The 12428-nt window shown below is 39.3% G+C and overlaps 1 long non-coding RNA gene across 1 annotated transcript in view; it reads left to right on the top strand.

The window, feature by feature from the left end:
* Positions 1-10299, top strand: part of LOC136698299 (uncharacterized) — a 50959-nt gene extending 40660 nt beyond the window's left edge. Inside the window, exon 5 of the long non-coding RNA XR_010803078.1 lies at positions 10181-10299. This is a non-coding gene — a long non-coding RNA (uncharacterized lncRNA). The remainder of the gene's footprint in view (positions 1-10180) is intronic.
* The last annotated feature ends 2129 nt before the right edge of the window (positions 10300-12428 follow it).

Raw genomic sequence — 12428 nt, forward strand, 5'->3', positions numbered from 1 at the left:
GTTGACGTTTCTGTGTGTTTGAAGGCATGTTGTAATCTGCAAGCATGTGAACACACACACACAATCACACGCACACACACACTCACTCACACGCATGGAGAACCTGATCTCAGCCCTTGTTACTGTCTTTGTATCCTCCTCTGTGACAAAGAGGCCCAACAAACCGTGTTTCACCTGCAGAGAGACAATGTAAACAAGTGACTGATGGCTTCTAATAATGAATGTAAAGGGACTATTGTTCTTTGTGGAGTCTTTGCCTCATGTAAAGATTTAGTGTCAGGCCCCAGGCTAGCTACCTAATGCTTGTCTCACCTTTCCTTATAAACATCAAAGAAAAGCTGTCTTCAAAAGTCACAATAAAGCCCACAGGTAGAGCTCCTGACTTTGCCGAACGCTCATTCAACAGACACCCACCCATGTCATTCCGCCGTTGGGCAGACATCTTAGACGGCTGGGGATGCCCTTGCTTGGCTTGTCTGAGACACAGCCTCCTAAGAGGAGCAGGGTTGCTGAAACCTGTTTGAGAGGGGAAGAAAGAGGTTGTGTGTTTGTTGATGCAAGTAGAGCTCGTCTTTTGTGGTGGTAATTGGCCAGCGAATACACACACACACACACACACACTCTCTCTCTCTGTTTTTTGTTTTTTTTTCCAGGGGCAGTGTGAATACAGTTGTATGTTTGGATTGCACTTTGTTTGTCTGGTGTGTAATTGCCTAGATGTGTAAGGATCTCAAGAAAATATCAAAACATGGAACTCATTTGGGAGTTGCAGGATCCAGCACAATTTTTTGGATGACAATGCTTGCAGGATTGGTGTAGTAACTAGAGCTGGCCTGGTTCTAAAATTATATATATTAAACTACGCCTTTATTGGCTTCCTTTTACACATGGACATATTTCTTGCCTGTTAAGCGGAGCTGATTTCTAACCCCTGCAAATGTTACTGTTTTTTATTTTTTAAAACAATAAGTAAAAATAGTTGCTGCAGATATGTAGAATAGCACCATAAACAAGTCTCAGAAGGAATTTTTTAACAGTTTATGAAGCAAAAGGGTCATCCCTTTTTCTTGCTGAGGGTAGGGTGGGGGTGCATAAAAGCTGTCAAGGTAGAAGCGTAGGTCGCAAGAGTTCACCTCTAATCTGTGCTACGGACGACAGTTACCGGTGGGGGCTACTTGTGTCCATGGCAACTGGTGATAAGGATCATTAGTAGGGTCACTGGTTTCTACGGAAACCTGTGAGGCTGTCAGTGGGCCGGGATAGCGATTGATCAGGTCCCTGCTTTGGAAGTACAGCATATCCTGTAATAAGACAGAGTCAGAGGTTGCACATATCTGGGTCATACACTCACACAGGTGAAATATGTCCTTTCCTGGACGGAATGGAAAAATCCGAGCTTGGCTGAGGCTCAGCAAGAGGTACACTCCATAACAGCGCTTGTGGTGGTCTGTACCTGTCCAGGCATGCAGATGACAACAGGGTTTCAATAGTGGCTCTACAGCAACCCTGAAAAGAGTGGTCCCTGCGGAGAAACTAAAATGAGGCGCAGCTTGAGCAAGTGCCTAAATCACTTACACGTCATAAAAATCAGTTATTTCTTTCCTTCTCAAAAACAGTTGTGCTTTTTACGTGGAAGCGGCTTTGGAGGTGAACCATGGTGTTTTGGCCTTTTCCCACCAGTTCCCTTTGGCCTTCAGGGATGACCTCATCTTTAACACTGACTTTAGAGAGATTTCCAAGCTTATTTGTAATTTTGAATATCATCGCAGTCCAAAGAAAAATTTATCTCCAACATTCTTAACTTTCAATGGAACTCATATTCGTGCATTTTTATTGGTCCATCATCATGAAATTGTCACACAATATGTAGGACAACCACTGTATTCAAATGATTTATGAAATTAAAAAGTGAAAGAAATGGACAAAAGAATTTTTTCTAGCTTGTTTGTGGTTGAAATTTAATTTGTTTTTATATTCATTGTTTGAATTATTACAGAAACAAATTCATACTTTAATGCAGTTAGCGGTTTCTGAATTTGAAGTCCGTTACACCTCAAGTTCCTCTTTTAGGGCTGAGACCCTTTGTTCTTTTCCCATTTACTGAGCCAGGCTTGTATACAAACACCAGACCTTTTTCCAATGTGCAAACAGACCAGAAGTAGTAGATGTTAGTGATTGAGTTTCAGTCTGACCAAGGTGTTTTAGAAAGATGTTAGAAATGGAAGTTTGCCAGCTATGTGCCTATAAATGTCTTTTAAACTTTGGTTAGCATTATTAATATTAGGTATTCCAAAAATGCTCATGTGAATTGTCATTAACATAGTGCCAACAATAAAATCTATTAGCACTGTCACAGGGTTGTTTTGTTTTCTCCTTTTGGACCAGGATTTGATATTCCTGACCCAAACTAAAAGACTAATGCTAATCGTCAAGATTTAGCGCTGTTCAAACTGCAGAAACTTTTTTTGTATTCCGTATATGTAGTCATTGTGTCACATTCTTTTATACCTATAGTGGGTTTTAATTCCGTCCAGTTTATATTCGGTTGATGTTGTTTTACTGTTTGTGCAGTGCCTGACCATTTTGATGTTGGGAACTGATTTGTGTTGCAAATGATGAAGTTTTATTATTTTATTTTTTCAAGATGTGCTTCGCCCAAAAGTGTTAACAGTGCGATTAGTGAAAGGCAGTCATGCAAAACAGTCTATTCCTTTGATTTAGCCCTGAGTTGAAGGATGAAATAACGGCTCACCATCAATGCTCTCCCTTAGTGCTTCCACACACACACACTGTTCTCTTCAGAAACTGACAGCTCTGCAGTGCCACGGCCTTTGTCAAGGTGTGGAGCGGCAATCAAACAGCACATACCTCTCCCTCCCGCCCCCCTTTCTCTCTCTCTCTCTCTCTCTCTTTCTCTCTCTCTTTCTCTCTCTCGATTAATTTGATCCTTAAATGGATTTTGCAGTGACACAGACCTTGCAAAGTTACCATGGTGACTGAATCGGCAGCTCAGCATCTCGTCAGTAAAAGGCCCTGCTGACTGACAGCCGGTGAATACTACTGAAAGAATGTGAGCGAGAAATATGCACATTAGAATATGCACATAGCATTTACCCCATGACAGCTCCCTGATGTGTTAAACCACAATTTTCTTCCAGTTGGGAAAGAAACTGGCAATGTTTTTAAAACATGCACCCTCCAAACTAGCCGTCCGCGCGACGAAAAAATGTTTAAGGCGAGCTAAGTCCCTGTTTAGTATAACTTGTCTTTGCAAAGAGAAAAGGATCATTCTTCCCTCTTTTATTTGGATTTATGCTGGATTCAACATATGAGACAGATGGGGTCAAAGGGGTCAATTACAGAAAAAATCACCCATCAGCTCTTTTTTTGAGGGAAGTGTTTGTTGACTCATTAATAGTAAATGCTTGTGGTTGTCTTCTGCTTTGTGAAAAAACTCACTGTGTTCAGACAACTCTTTTATATGCGCTTTACACAAGTCCAGAAACATGAAAGGAATGGGTAAATCTTGTTTCATTAACATGATTCTTGTCCTATTTTGGCCAATTCTGTATACTTCTGATTTTGCCTTTATATGCCACATGAAACAATGTTTGCCCATGTGTCATATCTTTATATTTTCTTTTTCATCCGTCTGTTCCAGCAAGTTCACCTTTCTCCCACCAACTTTCCCTATTCAGCTTGTATTAAAGAGTCAGATACCAACTTTTTTATATAGACAAAAAAGATAAAAATACCAAAATAAATTCAGCACCTGTTCCATCACATTTAGCACACTTATACTCATGCATACATACAGTGGAACCTCACATACACATACAGTGGAACCTCACCTACGAACTTGATCCATTCCGTGACCCGGTTCGTAAGTGGAAAAGTTTGTTTCTCGAGTCAATTTTCCCCATTTAAAATAATGGAAAAGCAATTAATGCGTTCCAGCCCCCACCCCGAAAGTGACCCTTTTTGCACTGATATATGTTTACAAAACTCTAAAAAAAATTACATGTAGCATTACTAAAAATAAAAAAGAAATACAGTGGTAACAGTAATAAAAAGAAATAAAAAAGTTTTAAGTGGTTACACATCGCTACCTTGAAGACATGACGACTGGCTGGAGGAGTAACACAGGCACTGGCTGTATGACGGGAGGTGGGGGGTGGGTGGAATAACGGAGAGTAGGTGGGTGAATGTGGGGAGACGAAGCGTAGATACGGCTTAACTTAGCACGAATATCGTTGTCTGCTATTTACACTAATGCTAAATTGCTAAAACTACAATTTGCTAATCTTAAAGCTCACTCAAGTCTGAGAGCGCTGGAAGACTCCTATTGGGGTCAGTGGCCATTTCCAGCCGTCGGCTCAGCGGAGGCTCGGGTTCGTTTCTAGAGTCATGGTTTGTTGGTGGAGGCAAAAAATATTCAAATACCCGGTTCGTATCTTGGAAAGTTTGTTAGTATAGGCGTTCGTTAGTAGAGGTTCCACTGTATTTGATAATCGCATTTAAATTCTGATATCTCCATTTCTACTTTGCCTCTCCTCATAGAACAGAAGGAAACATGAAGCACGAAGCCTGTACTTTTGACAGAAATTGGTAGCAATGCTCCGGGTGACTTAGTTTTCCTGCATCTCGCCTTTAACCAAACACAACTAACAAGTCACAACTGTTGATTCCGATAAAGGTGAATATTATGCCTTCCATTACAAAGGTTTTCAACTGGATGTTTGTTGTCTCTGTGTTGCTTATTATTGTTACATTTTGACCCTTAAAGATTTCTTGAGACTCAATCTTTTGATGATGATTTGTGCTGCAGAGGGTGAAAACTAAAATCCCTCAAACAACTCAGCACTTAAGCTGGTGAGTCTCAACACATTTGTGTTCATAAAAGAAAGGTAATTTTATACCAAAATATGATCATATCATTTATTTTAAAATGTTCTTAACACACAATTCACCATTTTAGAATACATGTATATTTTTGTTGCTGTTCAAAGAAAAATATTTCAAAAATATATTGAAAAACTACAGGAACCTTAACTTTCAATGGACATCAATGTAAAAAGATTTTATTCCAATAGTTTTGGAGCATTTCTATTTCTCCATTCATCATTAATTTTTCATACAATGTGAAGGACATCTGCTGTGTTCAAATGATAAACTACAATTGGCAAAAATGGAAATATTTTTGGAAAATGGAAAGATTTAGACTAAGCCATAGACAAGTGGTCAGTTCCAGAATATGCAGATTACTGATGCAGACTCAAGGCTGTTAAACCCAAAAAGCAGCCTGATGAATCTGCTCTACCTTCAGGGCTTGTGGTCACGCAGGAGAAATGGCCCCCCCCATCCACTGCCATCTTGTCTTTTCCTGTGGGACAAAGCCTGTTGTACCTTCGAGGGTGATTCGGGGTGTATCTGGTTTCAGCCCATGTTCTCTCCCACCCATTTGTAAAGCCAAAGATCATTAGCCTCTTAGATTACTTTCCCTTCAGCTACTCACTACCCCCCCCCCCCCCCCCCCCCCCCTTAAGAGGCCACTCCTCTTCTCTCTCCTCTGCCCTAAACAAATTAATAAATGCTGTGAACGAGGGGCCGTCCCGCACCTTCCCGGAGTGTTTATTTTCATTCAATAACGGGGGACCGTTCCTAGGGCCATCTCTCTCTCTCTCTCTCTCTCCCTCTCTCCCTCTCTCCCTCTCTCAGGCAGGCTTTTAAATGGGTGCTTGTCTTCTAAATCCGTCTAGGTAGGCAAGAATGCCACCCACCTATAAGGAAACAATATCAGGGCAGGAAGCTTCACTTGACATGGGAACGTTTTTGGCTCCCAGAATTGTGAGAAGTATACAGTTAAAAAGCTCTATAGTGTTCATTACAGGCCACGTAATGGAGACTTGCTCAGTGCTTTATGAACCCATGGAGAAGAAAAGAACATCATGTTGTCTGGGGTTTGTTTGTTTTTTTCCCCCTGAACATCACCAGGAAACACTAGTCTATACTACTCCCAGTTTATATTTAATCTGTTTATATCATTTCTAATTGTTTGTGTGGTTGGAGCCTGTGATTTAAGTAAAATAATAAATATTAGGTTGCAAACTAATGTACAGAATGATTTAATGTATTGTCGCTATCTGAATAAAAACACATCGGCAAAAAACTAACTTTTCAGGAACAGGAAAAGACTAGATTTCATATGTGCCTATCATGTTTTCACAATAATATAGATATCATTTTTAGATGAAAATGTAAAATTAAAACAACATGTTAATAATGATATCCTGTCTTGTTTACATAATGATGTCATGCAGTTATGAATATTATGACATACAATTATTACGTGAGGCACAGCAACAATATGGAAGACTCTGTGTTAGTGGAGTTTATATATATATCTATGTTTATGTATTATATTTAACTCACTTACTCTCATTTTGTATGCAAAAATTTACAGAGATGCCCCATTAGGCCCCACCTCTAAATCTGCCACTCAGCTGCAGCTTGAAAGCCCAGTATATATGATTGGTTCTTTAGATTTATGATATAAAATATCCCATCTGTCTGAATTTGCCCATTTGAGACTGTATTTGGAACACAGAAGTTATAAACCTGAAATGCTCAGCCGTGGATTTGACTGGTTATTCGCTCATGGTACATTTTCAGACAACAACACACAAACATGTTAACCTTTAAATGATCATTTTGGGGTCATATGGACAGCCATCATATACATATTTCTTGTTAAAATACTTTTTTTTACATGAAACTAACTCCAAATCTTTTAAGGTTAGCCTATGTTGTTTTCTCACACCTCATCATCATTATGATAACTGTTATTTAGAACAAGAACGCTAATACTGCATTACTGAAATTAGTGTCCGCAATCATGTTTGCCTACTGCGTGAAATCTGCCATTGAAAGCTTGTTATTTCCCAGAAATAGCAGTCATTGTATTGGATCACTAGGAGCGTGGTGAAAGCATTTTTACTTATTGGCCATGCCTGTGCCAGTCCTGAGGTCAAGTAGTTTCCAAGAGTAGTGCCAAGGCAAGTCAAGTACTTTCCATGAGGAGTGCCAGGGCAGGTGCTGAAGATTAGTGTCGCCAGCACTCGCTGTACCTTGAAGAGCCCATGTTTTATTTGCAAACAGAACTGCACTAAGACTTGCTCAACACAAACAGTTGGAAAGTGTTCAGTAATCCGGAGTGGAATTTTATGTTTATGTTGCAAGCCAGATTTCCGGGACTGTACGGCACAAGGCAAAACTGCAAAATGATTTTTTTCCCCTCTTCAAAACAAAATGGGAGGACAGATGATGGGTGTGAACAGCCTTTGACTGCACAATGCTAAATGCTGCAGGAGTGAGAGATTTGGCGGCAATTCATGGCTTGCAACTACCAATTAATGATACAGAATATGAAATTCCAAGCTTGTTATGCCATCCTGGAAAACCTAATCTACATTTGTTAAATGGCACCAAGAAAACATGAAAACTGTAGCTTCCTTAGGTGCAACTGATGCCGTAACAATTGACACAACCATACATACATCTTTGCGTACTGCAGCCTTCCAAAGTCTCGACTACTATCCATTTTTGGCATGATGACACTCATATAGAACTTAATCTGATGGATGTTGATGTGGGGTCGATGCTCTGCTCTCTAAGGGGACCACATGGAGACAGGTGGTCTCCTCAAATCAGTTACTGTATTTGCAAGAGAGGCCTTCGGGAATTGAGCCAGGCTTGTGCTGTCTATTAGGAGGTTAATAATGAGAACCTGTTGTGTTCTCCTGAGTCCAGAGTTTCTTCCTCTCGGGATGCAGCCACTGCTGATTTGTGGAGTTGGGGGTAGATATTTAGCACTAGACCTAAGTTTGAAAGTCTTCTGAAAAGTATTTGTAACAAAGTCTGTGCAGCCACCATGTTTTTCAAAACACAAATATTAACATGAATATAAGCATCAATAGAATCATTTTAGACATCAGTATTAGCATATTTGTGATTTGATGCATGTCAGTGTTGGCTTTAACACTTCCAAAGCTCTTGAAGATGTTCAGTAATTATAGTTTCCGTCCAATATCTGTTTCAGTATATAAACACGTCATTAAATCAATCTTCATTAAATTCTGTAAATATTTAAGGTAACATTAATTTGTTCATTCATTCATTGTCTGTAAGCGCTTATCCGGTCCGGAGCCTACCCGGAATCACTGGGTGCAAGGCAGGAACACACCCAGGAGCACATTCTTCACAGGGTGGCACACACTTACACCTTTGGACACTTTTTTTGAGTAGCAAATCCACCTACCAACGCGTACCCACTTTGTGGGAAAAACACAACACAAAAAAAAGCTGGATGGTCCCTTGCCATATATATACATGGGCTTGCCATATATATACATGGGCATATATACATGATTAGAATATCATGAAAAACTTGATTTATTTCAAGAAAAAGTGAAACTTGTAAATTATACTCATTCATTACAAATAGACTGGTATATTTCAAGTGTTTATTTCTGTTTATTCGATGATTATAATTGACAACTAATGAAAATCCCAAATGTAGTATCTCAGAAAATTTGAATATTGTGAAAAGGTTCAATATCAAGCCATTGTGTAAAGCCATTCTTGAACAAGAGACAGCATCAGAAGCATTTCGCCTGGGCTAAAGACAAAAAGGACTGGACTGCTGCTGAGTGGTCCAAAGTTATGTTCTCTGTTGAAAGTAAATTTTGCATTTTCTTTGCAAAAGCAGATGAGGAGCGGCACAGAATCCACGTTGCTTGAGGTCCAGTGTAAAGTTTCCACAGTCAGTGATGGTTTGGGTGCCATGTCATCTGCTGGTGTTGGGCCACTGTGTTTTCTGAGGTCCAAGGTCAAAGCAGCCATTGATCAGGAAGTTTTAGAGCAATTCATGCTTCCTGTTGGTGACCAACTTTATGGAGATACAGATTTCTTTTTCCAACAGGACTTGGCACCTGCACATAGTGCCAAAGCTACCAGTACCTGGTTTAAGGACCATGGTCTCCCTGTTCTTAATTGGCCAGCAAATTCACCTGACCTTAACCCCATAGACAATCTATGGGGTACTGTGAAGAGGAAGATGCAATACGCTAGACCCAACAATGCAGAAGAGCTGAAGGCCACTATCAGAGCAACCTGTGCTCTCAAAACACCTGAGCAGTGCCACAGACTGATTGACTATATACCATGCCACATTTCTGCAGTAATTCAGGCAAAAGGAACCCCAATTAAGTATTGAGTGCTGTACATGCTCATACTTTTCAGTTGGCCAGCATTTCTGAAAATCCATTTTTTGTATTGGTCTTAAGTAATATTCGAATATTCTGAGATACTGAATTTGAGGTATTCATTAGTTGTCAGTTATAATCATCAAATTAAAACAAATAAACACTTGAAATATATCAGTCTGTATGTAATGAACGAGGATAATATACATTCACTTTTTTAATTGAATTACTGAAATAAATCAACTTTTATGACCAGCACCTGTGTGTGTGTGTGTGTGTATGTATTTGAATGCAACACTACATGTTGTGCCACAGGGTCAGCCTGTATATAAATATGCAGTTTTCTTTTTTTATTGTAAGCCTGTGTATTTCAAACAGGTTTGGTCCTTAACCTGTTGCAAATAATGAATATTATTATTTACCCTCACCAAAAACAGTGCAGAAAAATTATTCAAGCTCTTCAATTTTCCAAATGTATGTTAAACCCATTACCTTATTCTTGCATCCTGGTGGCTGAGTTCCAGCTGAGCTGCAGATGAAGTTGTCAAGAGGTCTGAGCATAGATTTGTCAAGAGAGCTGGACCTGTGGGTTGATTTGTCACCAGTATAAATTGTATTATAGAAATTCTTTTCCATTGGAGCAGTGTGGGTTTTTTTTTTTTTTACTTTTTTCAGTGCTTGGCCCTTTTTGGAGAAAGGTCTATTATAGTACCCGGGTAAAAGAGGGGATATGTGGGATTTACCATCATGCTTTCGCTAATGAGCACTGGAGGAACAGAACAGGGGAGAACCATAGATACAGCCACTGCCCTCAAGCCGTTTTCAGGGGTTGGAGGGAGGGGGAGGGGGAGCTCACCCCTGAAGGAAGTGTGCTTTCATTTCAATAGTTCCATCCTTGACTCTCCTTGTTCTTTCAGGCAGGTTCTTGGCTGGGCAGGCTCAGATCTTGGATGCTGCATGTCCCTGAATGACAAAGTCCCTTTCGCTTCTCACAAAACCAACAAAGCCACTAGCTGCCCTCCCCTGACCCCTCCTGACCCTGGAAAATGTCGGTAAGGAAATGGTCACACATTCACCGGACCAGACCTTCTCTTGTGGGGGTCAAGCCCTTTTAAGCCACTCATTTCCCCAGTGTTAACAGCAATTAACTTGTAATGAACCGATTTACAAACAAAACCAATTAATCTTATAGGAAGCGTCCTATCCGAGCGCCAGAGGTCTGGGAGTTTCGATCACACCAGTGCTCGACCCCGCTGCCTCGCTCTCGGCTGAAGAAAGGAATCCGCGGGCTGTAGACGAGTGTAAATTAGTTTCCCCCCCTTTCGCTCTCCTAGTTGCCTCAAAGAGCCGACAGAACACCTTTCACCACACTCCACATATAATGAGGCAGGCTGCACAAAGCTTGCCGAAGTCTGCATAGATGCCGTATGGCATATGAATCACGAAAACATATCATCCTTCAAATCAGAGCTGCTTTTTGCGAAACGTGATAACTAATTCCCCGGCAAAAAATATGTGCATGTTTGTCACGTTTGCATTTTATTGCTCTCGAACTGTTAAATTCACATTTTTTGTGTATCAACAACAACAACAAACCATAAACAGACTGCTACTCTTACATATTGGCTGAGCGTAAATCTGTATCATTAAACCATTTAAGGACAGTAGGCTGGTAATAAATTCTCAGATTCCATCAGAAGCCATATTTAATTGCACTTAAGCAATTAAATTAGTGCAATAAGCATCCTGTAACCTTTGTTTGAAGCTGGTGTTTGAAAGGAGTGTGCATCTGATGCCAATGCATAATGGAATCTCTAAAAATCTCTAAAAGAAATTTCAGCCTATTAAAGAAGGCAGATTTTCCCACTCTAGAAAGAATTCATTCATCTATTCTGTTACACTATTTACTGATATTTTAGTTATATGACGTGATATATTCACTGTGTATTCAAGGCCATATAGCCACAAACCTAAGTAGTGAATGTAGACAATTTAAAATTAACATGTAATCCACATTTCCGTCAATGATTCGATTTGTAAAGACCCATATATAATTTTAGAAGTCTTGCATTTTAAATACTACTGATTTTCATGTTAAAGGATTCATTTGTGAACCCTGTCGCTTTGCCTTCTCACATCCATTTACATTTGTCTAGTCTAAGACATAGATAAACATTAAATGATCACTATTATCACAGGCTTGTAAATATACAGACGATTGTACCAATTCTATTTTTGACATTTATTCATGAGTTAATATTACTGACATGGTTGGAAAAGTTTTGCACATTTTACTTCATATTCATATTTATTAATTAAAATTGCAAGTCCTTGAAGTCTCAATTAGATGTCCTCCCACATTGCGCCAGCTGCTTTAACAGGATCCAAACATCTGTGTCAAACTGAACTTATTGCTGGAACGTGTCAAAGTAGTTAATGATTTAAAGAAATAGTTTGGCAAAAATTTAATTTATGCAAATTTACACTTTGCACTAACCCGTGTAATCCAAAATTTTTTAATCCAAACAAATTTAGAATTTGATTTTTGCAACTCACTGAACTCATGATTGTGGGAGAACCAAAGCATGGAAACCAGGAAGCAGATGCAAGTGTGAATAGGCTTTATTAAACAAATATTGATACATAAATCTTCATACATATTATTTATTCATACTTATGTATACATACACAGTATAAAACAAACTAAACACAACAAGGAAGGAAACTAATTTCTAAATTCAAGGGCATGTAACTAAAGATAATAATTTTACAAAACACTAAATAAGGTCAAAGACAATCTTCAGCTGTAAGAGAAGAAAGGAACCTAAGGATACAGAGATGGTAAATATAAAAAAGGAATAGGATTATAAACTAACACAATTGAGAGAAACCACAATCCACAGTATTAAAAGGTAACACAGACACCACAAAAATACCAAGACACACACTGTAATAAACATTATTACATTATGATAAACAGTACTAAAACTTAGAGATGCAAACAGGAGTTGACAAATGGTACACAGGGCCGTTTCACAATACCGTAAACACAAAGATTTGACTTGTGTTCTCCTGAAGAAAGTTCTTGGGAAGACGCCTCACAGGAGCAAATTTCTGATGCCACAGTGAAGGATGGGTCATGTATTAATGCATCCTCGTTAATTT

This window comes from Hoplias malabaricus, chromosome 1 (assembly GCF_029633855.1).
Source record: "Hoplias malabaricus isolate fHopMal1 chromosome 1, fHopMal1.hap1, whole genome shotgun sequence".
Taxonomy (NCBI): domain Eukaryota; kingdom Metazoa; phylum Chordata; class Actinopteri; order Characiformes; family Erythrinidae; genus Hoplias; species Hoplias malabaricus.